Here is a 13,553-nt window from a genome sequence, read left to right as displayed (position 1 = left end):
CCTTTAAGCTTAAACCATTCACCACAGCTACATTTTCATCCCCGATGCCCCGATTCGCCCAGAATGTAAAAACAAGGTATTCTGAAGAATGTTGGGGAAAAAGCAGACATTAGCCCCTTTCACACAGTGATACGGTAAATATCGGGAAAATTTCCAGAATGACTTTACTGGTAAATTCATAAGAAAGTGTAAGGCAAGGATGTTCCGTAATTTTTCCGGAAAAGACCATTCACACATCCATTCTAAAGGTAAATTATGACATCATGAACAGGTAAATTATGACACAGTAAAGCAGAAATGAGCTCTAAATGGCTGCGCTTGTATTTGTAAACATAGACGGGGTCTGGCTTTTGTTGATGGTTTCACTTTTATTTAAAACTTTAGCATTCATGCAGCTGCTTTCTGAGAAAGGCTTTAACGCGAACCGCAGTTAAATGTTTATAAACTTGACTACATTACAAATTATGTAGATGGATAAGTATTGAGAACAACTTATATGAAAACATATGGAGGAACATTTTCACATGTCGAAATATTCATAAAATGTGTGTGTGCTGGTGCTCAGCGGCTCCTTCACGTGCACACACGTCATGCAACTGAAGCAGAGCTTGAAGGTAAACAAACAGCAGTTTATCATAAATATTTTATCGATAATGTTTTACACAGTTGGTATTAAGAAGGAAAATAGAAACGTTATCTGACTAACATCTAGCAGCTACAGTAAATGTGTCTGGGAAAATGTGCAAAGGCTTTTATTTTCATAAATCATACAGATGTGAATGCGTCTGAGTGTTCTGATTGGATGGAGTAGACGTCTCACATCAGCGCGTTCTAGACGTGAACGCGCTCTTTCCGGCAATCTTCCTTCTGCGTTCACACAGTGCAGCATTCTGGCAAATTACCGGTAATGTTACAACTTCTCTTTCCAGAAAATTGCCAGAACGAATTTACCGGTATTTTCAAAAAGGGCCTGTTCACATATACAGACCTTTCTGCATCTCTGAGATAAGTTTACAGTATTACTCACAGCCTCACAGATGGTGTCCCGGGCATGATTTGTGGAAGGACACATGTCATCAGCTGTCCCGAGTTCATCTCTGTCTAATGATCGCCATCTGGGGAATCAAAAAGGGTCATAACACTTTAAATTACTTCATGGACAAATGGAAGTTGGTTTTTATGCATGTTAAAAAATGGATGGTGTTCAGCTTTGTGTAGTCTGTGAGGTCAATGGATCTAATGAGTTCACCTCCTCTAGTGTATTATTTTAAACCTAATGGCATCTCTGTGAGGTATATATTTATGACAGCTGCTCTTGGGCTACTGCAAACTGTTGTTTATGATTACCTCAAATGAGGAACTTGGAGACCTGTCCATGTTTTTTCCAGCAAGTCAAACAAAAAACAAACAAAAAAAAGGATTAAGATGCAGTCATTGTATTTTTGGGGGACTAAAAATTTTGAGTCGTTTAATCATTTACTCAATGATAATGTTCCCAAAGATAATATACAGTCTTTTTTTAAGTGAATCATTGAATAACTCAATCAACTAATTTGTTAAAACATTTTTAGTCACGTGACCTGTGCGAAGGAAAAAAAATGGGTTATAAAGTAATGGCAGCTAAATTGGGATCTGCATAGAACTGCAGCACAATCTGGTCAGATTTTCATCTGTTTCAAGCTACGAATATTTGGATCACATACTGTATCTGTCAGGTAAGGGTCTGGAACAACAGAGGTGAGGATCCATGTGCAGTTTATTGCAAAAGAATAGTCAGGCAGGCAACGGTCAAAACAGGAGCAAACAGGAGCATACAGGAAATCCAAGAGCGTAGTCAAAAGTAGGCAAATGGTCAGGTCAGGTGGCAAAACAACATAAACAGTAGAACAAAGCAAAGGTCAATAAGACGGGAATGCAAGACAGGGATAACGCTTATGTGATGCTCTTAAAAGAAACAAGACTCAGCAAAGAGTGTGTAAAACTGAGGTGTATATATAGTCCATGTAATCATTCAATAAGTAACTTCAGCTTTGTGTGTGTGTGTCAGTGTCCAGGTGGCTGTCAGCTGTAGCAGGAGTGATTGGAGCAATGACTTCTGGAAGTTGTAGTTCGGTTCAGTGGCAGAATTGTAGTTCTCTGTCGATCTGAAAATGTTAGGTTGCTTGTGATCGTGACAGAATCGACTAAACGAAACAGAGATATTATCACAAACTGATAAAAGCACAGGTTACTTAAAAAATTTGTGTAGTAAATAAAATTTTTTGTAACATTTTAATTACTTTTTTATGCATATATGTAAAGATATTTGTGTATTGCTGTACATCCTGTGTGTATTTGAACCGGCATAGGTGCATAACTAACGCACTCTGTGCTGGAATTTAGACCAGCTTTTAGTTGGTCAATGGTGCAGTCTATTTCAGTTCTTCAAAATAGCAATGCGCCAAACAACGTGCCTTAACACATCTCCTTTATGGACCGGCACACCCATGAGTCCACAAAGTAGCGCAAATGGATTTGCTATTTAAAAAACGTGACACAAAACGTAAAAATTAGGGTTGAGCTGGTCTGAAAATAGCAACAAATCGCGCCAAACACATCTTACGCCTTATTGCGCCAGGTGTATTAAAGGGCCCAATATGTCTAAAACCTTATTCCAAATGATCTTGTTCACAGTATACTGTTATATAAAAGCAAAGAAGTAAAAAAGGGATGAGACAACAAGGGATCTTATTATCTGCTTATAGACAGAGAGTTCAATAATATCATGTGTTGCCACCCTGCACTACCACTAACCCCTCACTGTTGAGTGTCCAGGTTTATTTTTAACACTTTGGAATTTCATAATGACGGATTCTAGACAGATTGTTTGATGCAGAGATGCAGCTCTCAACAATTCAAAGTCAATCCATTAGAATTCCATTGCAACCAAATCAAAGATAAGCAGACTGTTTTTATTATTATTGATTGTGGTTGCTATTATTGATAGGAGTTGGGTTCAAATGGAGATCGAGACAAAAGTGTTAGAGGAGCCAGTTCATCTTATGCTGTCAGTCATTATGCAAGAGTACTGTATATAGACAGCTGCTTGCGTCACTTCTGGCAACCCTCCATCTTAACATCTCATGCATTTTTTCTATGCATAGATAAGTCCAGGAGGGCTCAAATGAGTCTCAAATCATTACAGAGGATTTTATACTGCAGTTGATTGGCTCTAAAAGGGATTTTTATAAAGTGTTTATACACACAGTACTTCCTCAATGTTCCTTTAGGAGTCTCCAGAATCTGCTCATACTGAAAGCCCAACGGATTGTCATCAGCTCCAAATAAAGCATCCGGGTGACATTTGTTAGTGATTCAGAGGCACCTGTTGCAAAGTAGCACAATTAGCACAGTTCCCGTAAGCTAAAACATCTCAGAAATGCTTAGAAATTAAATCTGCCCCCCTGTGTTTTCTGGCAATGCTCCTGTTGACAGAGACGTTCAGCTGTCATGACCACTGAGGGTGGAAGTTTGGTTGCCAGATTCAGTAGTGGTAAACAAACCTCTAGAAAGGATTTCTCACAGTTATTCGTTTATTTCTCCAGCTATAACATTTTTATGTGACAATTAGTGACAATGTAAAGGGAACTGTAAGTAATTTAACATTAAAATGGTGTAAATCCTACCTGGCTCAGTGTGGAGTGCTACAAGGATCTGTCTTATACCCTCTCCTGTATTCATTCATTCACTCATTTTCCTTCGGCTTAGTCCCTTTATTCATCAGGGGTCACCATACCTGCCAACATTTCCCTCTGAAAATCCGGGAAACGGGGGTGGGGAGGGGTTCGCAGAGTGGTGAGGATGTCTAGGTGTCCTTAACAGTACCGTGCAGAGACTTTACAAGAGGCATGTGCTGGAAAAACTGGAGTGTTGGCAGGTATGGGGGTCATCCATGTTTTATACAGTGGATCCCCTTCTAGCTGCAACACAGTACTGGGAAACACCCAGTACTTGAAAGGCAAGAATGTTTATGTATCGTGCAACTTATGCCCAAGAAAAAAAGACGAGTGACAAGTCATTCTAATCTAATGAAGCACCTCATGTCGTCACATACCTCTACAAAATTTGTGGCTACGCAGGTCATAACATGAGCTCTGCTACCAAAGGAGGAGACGAAACCACAACGTTAAAGCAAATAAAACTTAATTTTTCTCCACCGCGAACACTTATTACTCAGACAGAACTAAGTGAAGTTTATTTATAGACTCATTTCGAGAAGAGCACGTGCTTATGATTGATAGCAGCTGGTCCTCATTAGCTAACCATGATTCACCAATCAGACGATTCCTAATCACTATAAATAACCAGAGTATCTTACCTTATCCACCTTCGTCTTGAAGAATCGCCCCTTCCACCCCTACTCCTCCCATGTCCTTGCCAGGGCAGCACGGAGGCCTAATGGTTAGCATCATGGCCTGATAAGAATAATAAGAATGTCACTGGCTCAGATCTTACCTGGCCAAGTCAGCATTTCTATGTGGAGTTTGCATGTTGCATGTTTGCGTGGGTTTTCCCCGGGCTCTCCGGTTTCCTCCCACAGACCAGAAACATGTAACAAGTCAATTGACAAAACTAAATTGACATTATAGACAGATGTTGAATCCAGTATTCACTCTATAACATTCATCTACTTCTACTATTATCAAGCAGGGGAGTTTTCGAGACCTACCTGAACTCGGACTCCCCTATCGCCCTGCAACGGGGGGAAGCCCCAGGCTCGATGATCTCATGAGCTCAGGGCTCTCTCCCTGGACAGCATGCCAAACACGCTTCATAATCAATTATCAGTTAAGGGCGAACTCTTGAAACTAAATAATATCTAGATATATAGTTGACGACATGCTGCCGTTGTCTCTCACATTGTCCCACAACAACATTAAAATAGTGTAGACTAGTGTACAATGTTTAATATTTATTTTAAAATCATTTGACAAATTAATTCTTAATATTACAATAATTTTTTGGTATTTCACGAGTTCACACTATTTCACAGTCATATTTGACTGAATAGATTATACGCATTTGGCATGCTGTCCGGAAAGAGGGCTCTGAGCTCGGAAAGACACCCTAAAGCTGCGGTCACACTGGGCTTTTACTCCCATAGACTTCCATTCATACGCACGCGAATGCATCAGACCGGAAACGCAAGATCATGCGTCAAGTTTCACATGTCGCTGTGGTGCAAAGTTCAAGCTTGGTGAACTCTGACCTGCGAAATCGCATCACTTGACTGCGTGAGACCAATCGTGGATCAAAACACGACCTCTCCTGGCAGAAATTTTAAACATGGAGCAATCGCTTGCTTTTTTAATGTCCAATCATCTTGTTTAATCCTGCCCCTTTTCGCAGCGCCGCACGACTGAACTTCGCACACACAAAGCCCAGTGTGACCGTAGCTTAACTCATGTTATTCCCCTTATCAGGATAGAGAGAGAGAGAGAGAGAGAGAGAGAGAGATAAAGAGATAGGGGTCCGAGCACATTGTCTAGCCCGGCTCCAGAATGCTCCCCCTCAGATTTAAGTAGGTGTCGGGTTTAAAAGTATGGAATTGGGGTGGTGGAGAGATGCTGAAGTTGTGAGAAATCTGATGTATGATGTGTTTTACTATTTATGGGGATTTGGTCTGAGACTGATTCCTGAAAGACTACAGTGATAAACGAGTCCCCGCATCTCCTGCCGGTGCCCTACTCACACCTGCAGCTTTTCCAGAGTGGACGTACAGCTTCTCCAGCCTCTGGCGCCTAGCTTGCAGTTCCACACAGGAAGTTTGGCCAGAGGAATAATGGTTGTGCCCAACAGAGCCTGGTTCTCTCGAGGTTTATTTTTCCCTTCACTTCGTCAATTGGAGTTTTGTTTCCTTGCCACTGGCTTGCTCGGATCGGGACTTGTGGAGCTGCGCTTCGGTGGATTCGTTCTACAGTGTTTAAACTTTCAGCAGTGAAACTTAAACCACACTAAACTGAACTTCAACTCTGAAATCTGGACTTTACTGGAACTATAGAACTACTGTAAAAACTATTGTAAAAAAAAAGCCTCGTCAAAGCTGATCATGCTTCTCCCAAAATTTGTTCATAAAACAAATAATTTTAACTTTTACAATGTACTGTGAGGGTGACATGGTGACTCAGTGGTTAGCACTGTCACCTCTGAGTAAGAAGGTCGCTGGTTCAACCCCGGCTGGGTCAGTTGGCATTTCTATGTGAAATCTGCATGTTCTCCCTGTTTTGGCATGGGTTTCTCCCAGGTGCTCCGTTTTTCCCCACAGTTCAAAGACATGCGCTATAGGTGAATTGAATAAACTAAATTGGCTGTAGTGTATGTGTGTGAATAAGTGTGTATGGGTGTTTCTAAGTACTGGGTTGCAGCTGGAAGGGCCGCTGTGTAAAACATATGCTGGATAAGTTGGCGGTTAATTCCGCTGTGGCGACCCCTGATGAATAAAGGGACTAAGCTGAAGGAAAATGAATGAATGAACAATGTATTGTTGGATATTGATAAAAATTCTACTTGTGGAACAAGGTTTTGTTTTTCAGGGTCAAATTTCTTTGATATAGTAAACACTGATAAAACTACTCAACTATTAAGTAGAAAAATAGTTTGTTCGAAAAATGTATTATGAAAAAAACATTACACAAGAAGAAAAAAACAAACAAAAACAAAAAAACAAGACATTAGATGGAAATAAAAGTTTGGAACGGTGTGAAATCCATGTCTGCAAATCAATACAAATGAAAAATAAAACGTATTTAAAGATAGTTATTTCCAAAAAGTCCATTTATTTGAATATAATTTGACTTTTATTATAAAAATACAAAGTATTACAGAAATAAATATATAAACCAAACATCAAATATAATATCTGTACAGTTTGCAGCTCAGACATGAAGATCAACCTCTGCCTTCGCTAAATAAGTTAAAGGAGGAAACAGTCACAATCTCAGAGCGCAGTGACCCACTAAGAGCCTTCATCCTTCAGAAAAATGTCCCATAAATGTCTCTAGAAAGAGGAAGGTCCCATCCAACTGATTCCATAGCAGCACATGATGTCTCTGTAGAGTTTAGGAAGCAATAACACTCATTGTCAGGGATGCCGTTTGACCTCAAGTATGATTTCTTTTTCAGCAGCGTAGATGAGTGTGCTTTACGTTTTGAGAGCATCAATGGCAATGGCAAGGACACGAGGCATGCTGCGGTAGAATGCCTCGTTCTCCAAACCCACCAAACTGTAAAAAGTCAGAGGTCGCCCGCCGATGGTGGCCTTGATGCGGGACTGGTACAAACCACGTTCATTCTTAGAGTTCAGATCAACCTGCACCTGAGATGATCAATGCATAGAATGAGAGAAATACTGAATTAAACACAACACCAAACATAAACACCATGTATCACAGACACATCAATCCTCACAACTTTTTGCAGAGGCGCTGTTGAGAGTGTTCTGACTAATGACATCTCTCTTTAGTATGAGAATAGCATATCAGACCAGAACACCATTAGGAAGATAATAAAGCCAGCTGAAATATCCAATGGAGTCAAAATGACATCTATTGAGGAACTGTATCAACAACAATGTTTGTCTAGGGCAAATAGTATTTTAAGGGATTCAACCCATCCTGGCCTTAGTCTGCTCACGCTCATGCTATTAGGCAGGCGATACAGAAGCCTGAGGAGCAAATCAATGCAGTTTCGTGATAGTTTTTATCCTGCCATTATAAGACTTTTGAATAAGACCATGTTTAATACTATTGATAGTTAGTAATAATAAATCTATAAATAGTTAATTTTGCACACATTGTTAATATTATAACTATCATAACAAACTGCAGCAGTTATTTAAGTATTAATTTATTCCATTCTGTGATTTAAAAAAAGGTAATATTTTATATATAACTATATTTTTATATATTTATGAAATTATAAAAGCGTATTTATTATGTTATGTTTTATAGAGTTTGATGTTTTTTATGTTCTTGTTGGGTCTGATGCAACGTAATTTCGTTCTGCATTTCAAATTATTGTGATGTTTTGAATGACAAAAATAAATCAAACTAAAACTGCAACTGATAGCATAAATAGCAGTACCATTCATGATTTTAAAGTCCTCATGAAATCAGAATTTCACATTTTGTAGATGCTAGTATTAGTATGTTAGTCTTATCTAGAAGCTAGTGTGAACCAAAACAGTGTCGACATTCGCATTTATAAGATACAAATATCTGCCATCTTTTTGTCATCACATCATACTTCGGTTTCTCATCAACTCTTTTGACCAATCAAATGCTCTCTAGTATCTGACATGCCCCGCCCCCTTTAAGACTTTTCTCATTTGCTTTTTTTTAAAGGGGAGGAGCTACTATATGTTCCACATCTTATTTGTGTTTCAATTAAAATAACATCACACAATGAACACAATTGAACATTTCAATACACTTCCCGGGACCTCCAAAATTTAATTTATACTTTTTTCAGCGAGGATGCATTAATGTAAATTGATCTAAAGTGAGAGTAAAAGTCATTTATAATTACACTGTTAACGATTTTAGTAAATTACACAGCATTTAATTGTAATATGAACTGTATTTTACTGTCGGATAGTTATACAGTATTTTAAAGCTGCATTGCTAAAACTACTGTGTATTTTACAGTAAAGAAATACAATATTCTAAATACATAGAGTGGATATATGGTGCTGTAAATGTAAGTACAGTGTTCTTGCTAATTTACAGTAAGTTACTGGCACACTGCTGCCAGTAAGTTACTGTAGATTCTACAGAAAATTGCTAACAGTGTATATTTGTAACAAATGTTGTTCTTTGATCTTTCTAATTAACATTAAAGAAATGGTTTGCACAAAAAAATTCCGTATTGATAACAATAAAAAATGTTTCTAGAGTATCAAAGCAGCACATTTGAATCAGCATAAAAATCATAGCATTTATAACACACAAACACACACACATACACACACCTCCTGAAAGATCATGTTTATGTTGTTGGATGGAAGAGACAGGATCCAGTTGTACATCTCTTTGGTGGTGCTGACCAGATGAGCTGAATCAGTTACTCCTGAGCAAACTACAAAACACAAAGGATAAGCTTGTTAAAGTATTTACAGTTATATTTTGAAGTAGTCACAGTACAATTCAAAAAGACATTTCCTTTAATATGATTATTCATTTAATATGACGTAGATGTGATGTGAAGTTACTGGAACATGTTTTCTGTAAGAAAAAAGTTCATCAAACAAGAAATTGTACCTTTGTCAGTGGCTCCTCGTATCGTTCGTGTGTGTGAATCCCTCTTTCTCCTCCTCATGAGCTCTAAAACAACAACAGAAGTGGATTCTATTAGCCCAGACAGTCATGGTTTAACATAAATCTGCAATAGAATAATAATTTTTAATTAGAATTAGAGTTATTTAAATAATATACTTGATATATTTCTAAAATAATATTCTTATTTTATTATTTAAATAAAATGAAATAAATCATTCCGATATGTATTATTTAATCATGGTATAATCAAACTAAAAAAATAAAAATTATATATAAAATAACAGGCAGCACGGTGGCGCAGTGGGTAGCACAATCGCCTCACAGCAAGAAGGTTGCTGGTTTGAGCCTCGGCTGGGTCAGTTGGCATTTCTGTGTGGCGTTTGCATGTTCTGCCCGTGTTCGTGTGGGTTTCCTCCGGGTGCTCTGGTTTCTCCCACAAGTCCAAAAACATGTGCTATAGGTGAATTGGGTAAGCTAAATTGTCCGTAGTGTATGTGTGTGAATGAGTGTGTATGGATGTTTCCCAGTAATGGGTTGCAAAATTAGATTTCTATTTTTTATTTTTCTTTCTTTTTTTTAATGATTATTATTTCATTTTAATTTTTCCACTAAACCTACCTGGGTTAAGTTCTGGGTATTGCGATTTGATTTATTGTAAAACCTTGTAAAACTTAATAGAGACATGTTATACAAAAATATAATTGTGGTGATGGCAATTCTTTTAAAATGGTCAATTAAGTATTAAGGATTAACATTGTTTGTTTATTCATTCATTCATTCATTTTCCGTTGGCTTAATTTCTTTATTTATCAGGGGTCACCACAGCGGAATGAACCGTCAACCTATCCAGCATATGTTTTACGCAGTGGATGCACTCTCACATTCACACACACACACACACCCATACACTACAGCCAATTTAGCTTATTCAATTCACCTGTCCCACATGGCTTTGGACTGTGGGGGAAACGGGAGCACCTGGAGGAAACCCACGCCAACATGGGGGGAACATGCAAAGTCCACACAGAAACGCCAACTGACCCAGCTGAACTTGAATCAGCAACCTTCTTGCTGTGAGGTGACAGTGCTAACCACTGAGCTATCATGCCGTATTATTCAAGTTGTAAAGTGGTCTAAATTTGCATTGTTGGGATGATTGTTGTTGATGAAAGAACTTTAGTACTTTTTTATTATTATTCTCTTAATTGTCCCATTATTAATCCTTACTTTTGAACAGTGGCTCCTGTAGCAGGGGTTTCTGGGTAGGAACAGAGCGTTTTTCGAGCAGAGAATGAGAGGTTTCCAGAGTCACGAGATTCACTGGTTGTGCAGAAGGGTCCACAGATCTGGATGTTGAATCCATATGAACCTGAGGCGATGCCATCATCATGGGACGTCCCGTAACACTGCTTGTGCTTCCTCTGAGGGCTTCATTTATCAGAGTAGTCCAACTTTCAGAAGCCCATAGAGATTCTCCAAAATGGTCAGTGTTTTCCTGTTGTCCTGCAGTGGTGGAGGTGGTGAAATCTCTCTCAAACAGTTGGTGGTCCAGTTCTGGAATGACAGGAATGCGCAGTGTTTCCAGTTTGGATCGCAGGGCAGCAATGGAGGAGCGCAGAGCACTGTCGAGCTGCCGAAGAGGTGCTTTTTCACTGTCCACATCCTGTAAAAAAATCATCAAAAAAATGTCAGCTAGACATTTGATTTCTTGTTCATCTGAAATATGAAAAAGAAAAGTTGTGCTTTGTATGATGGGAGTATTTTGAGCAGATTTTGAAGAGTCTTCTGCTCACCAGTTATTTAAATAAAATAACAATTAAAAACAGTTAAAATTGGTTTATATATTACTATTATGTAATTGTTCTTCTAGAATAAAGTTTAATGCGCTGGCCAGGTTGTAATTTGCATAATAAATAAGAGTGTATTTGTTTTTTACCAACATACACTGAAAAGATTATTGATTATATTTAGAATTTTTTTTTAATTACGAATTTATATGGGCTGAATTTAAACAAATAAATTAAGTTAAACATTACTAAATTAATTTGTTTAAATTCAGCTCATATAAATTGTTTTCAACCACTTACCTTTAACTAAAGTTGCAAATATAATAAATCTTTTTTTTCCAGTATACAAGCGAATACAGCACGAGTTAGTGCGAAAATTGTCACCAAATGCAGAATTTAAACCAAATAATGAAATACAAAATGACATGAATAACTGCAGTTCCATATCACTTCCATATAATTTTACAATATACAGTTGAAGTCAGAATTATTAGCCCTAGTTTTTTTTTTTTTGCCCAATTTCTGTTTACCGGAGAGCAGATTTTTTTCAACACATTTCTAAACATAATAGTTATAATAACTCATTTCTAATAACTGATTTATTTTCTTTGCCATTATGACAGTAAATAATATTTGACTAGATATTTTTCAAGACACTTCTATACAGCTTAAAGGGACATTTAAAGGCTTAACTAGGTTAATTAGGTTAACTAGGCAGGTTAGGGTAATTAGCCAAGTTATTTTATAACGATCGTTTGTTCTGTAGACTAGCAAAAGAAATATATAGCTTAAAGAGGCTAATCATTTTGACCTTAAAATGGTTTTTAAAAAAATGTAAAACTGTTTTTATTCTAGCTGAAATAATTTACACAGTATGTATATATATATATATATATATATATATATATATATATATATATATATATATATATATATATATATATATATATATACATATATATATATACATATACATATATACATATACATATATATACATATACATATATACATATACATATATACATATATATATATATATATATATATATATATATATATATATATATATATATATATATATATATATATATACAGGGCTTGACAGTAACACCCGCCCAACCACCAAGTGAAGTTAATTTTGAGAGGACCACGTGCTTATGATAGTCCCGCATTTTTTAATTTATGATTTACCAATCAGACGATTCCTAAGCCACTAAAAATACCCTAAGTTCCACATCACAGCCATCTTCATTTTGAAGAATCCCCCCTTCCACCCCTACTCCTCCTTTCCCAGATGGGTAGCACTGTTGCCTCACAGCAAGAACGTCACTGGTTCTATTCATTACCAAGCCAGCCAACGTTTCTGTGTGGAGTTTACACGTTCTCCCCGTGCTCATGTGGGTTACTCCTGGGTTCCCCAGTTTCCTCCCACCATCCAAAAACATGCAACTTAAGTTAACTGACTAATCCAAATCAGCACCATAGACATGCTCTTAGTAAGTAGTTATCTCTTAAGAGCAATCAATCACTATCTGATCAATAGCTACTACAGCAGGCGAGTTCTCGAGATCTACCTGAGCTCAAACTCCCCTCTCGCCTTGCAAACGGGAGGGAGCCCCGGGCTCAAGGATCTTATGAGTTCAGGGCTCTCTCCCGGGACAGCATGCCAAACAAGCTTCATAATTAATCATCAGCTAAGTGTGAACTTTTGAAATGCGGGTAGATTTCAGCTTTGGCAGGTTAGATAACCACACCCACTAGCCACTTTGGCCGGTTGAAAATAACTTTCAAATGGTAGTTTTCTTAAAAGCAAAGTTTGGCAATAAGGATGCCCATCGAGGTACAGCACGACTGACTAAAATAACTGTTCAGGCAGGTGAATAACGAATGAGAGGAGGATCACGCGAGTGTTTAAATGCTTGCATGCTCCCGTTTCCTTGTGCGAACTAACCGTGCCTGAAAACGTAACTGATGCGATCAGTTCCCTTTGAAATAGACTGGACAAAATGCGATACTCACGATGCTTGCTTTTAGGAGTTTGAGATTCTTTAAGAAAATGTCTTTGTGTAAGCAGCAGAGGTTGGCACTTTCGCTTTAACCATTTTTTGAACAGATTATTAATGGATGTAATGTTAAGACTGTGCAGGTGATCATTCTTTCACTAGCGCATATAGTATGTTTTTCATCTGCTTTCTTTTACAGTTGTTTTTCTATTTATGGTTTAATTATCATCCTTTACAACAGCATTGCTTTAATAGGAGATTAATTCCCCATTTATGTATAGTGTACTGATAATCTGGGACCTTTAGTCAGGACAGATTTCTGTGCACAGTTCTAGATACATGACAATAATTAGCCTATTTTTAAAATGTCAATTTATTTAATTTTTTTAGGAAAGTTTTGTTGAATAAAAATTGTATGTATACAGTTATATTTTGACATTACTAAT

This window comes from Danio aesculapii, chromosome 2, assembly GCF_903798145.1.
Source record: "Danio aesculapii chromosome 2, fDanAes4.1, whole genome shotgun sequence".
In the NCBI taxonomy this organism is placed as follows: domain Eukaryota; kingdom Metazoa; phylum Chordata; class Actinopteri; order Cypriniformes; family Danionidae; genus Danio; species Danio aesculapii.
This window is presented reverse-complemented; position numbering follows the sequence as displayed.